The sequence below is a fragment of the Glycine max genome, chromosome 19 (assembly GCF_000004515.6).
Source record: "Glycine max cultivar Williams 82 chromosome 19, Glycine_max_v4.0, whole genome shotgun sequence".
In the NCBI taxonomy this organism is placed as follows: Eukaryota; Viridiplantae; Streptophyta; class Magnoliopsida; order Fabales; family Fabaceae; genus Glycine; species Glycine max.
The window spans coordinates 25499109-25499739 of NC_038255.2; the positions used below are offsets into that span (position 1 = coordinate 25499109).

At 43.4% G+C, this 631-nt stretch overlaps 1 non-coding gene across 1 annotated transcript; it reads left to right on the forward strand.

The window, feature by feature from the left end:
- The first annotated feature begins 254 nt into the window (after positions 1–254).
- Positions 255–361, forward strand: LOC113000558 (small nucleolar RNA R71). Its single transcript, XR_003265891.1, has one exon. It is a non-coding gene; the product is annotated as a small nucleolar RNA R71 (small nucleolar RNA).
- Positions 362–631: the final 270 nt, after the last annotated feature.

A 631-nucleotide genomic window follows, 5' to 3' on the forward strand; every position in this document is an offset into this window, starting at 1 on the left:
CATCCAGTTTGCCTTTAAGCTTCTTAGTCTCAGATGATGCAGCTGAGTTTGTAGCTACCTCATGCACTCCTCTAATGACTATGGCATCATTTCTGGCACTAAAATGCTGAGAGTTGGAAGCCATCTTCTCAATAAAATTTCTGGCTTCAGCAGGAGTCATGTCTCCAAGGGCTCCACCACTGGCAGCATCTATCATACTTCTCTCCATATTACTGAGTCCTTCATAAAAATATTGGAGAAGAAGTTGTTCTGAAATCTGATGGTGGGGGCAACTGGCACATAGTTTCTTAAATCTCTCCCAGTACTCATACAGGCTCTCTCCACTGAGTTGTCTAATACCTGAGATATCCTTCCTGATGGCTGTGGTCCTGGAAGCAGGGAAAAAGTTTTCTAAGAATACTCTCTTAAGGTCATCCCAACTCGTGATGGACCTTGGAGCAAGGTAATACAGCCAGTCCTTTGCCACTCCCTCTAATGAATGAGGAAAAGCCTTCAGAAATATGTGATCCTCTTGAACATCTGGGGGTTTCATGGTGGAGCAGACAATGTGAAATTCTTTCAAATGTTTGTGCGGGTCTTCACCTGCAAGGCCATGAAACTTTGGAAGCAAATGAATCAGTCCAATTTTAAG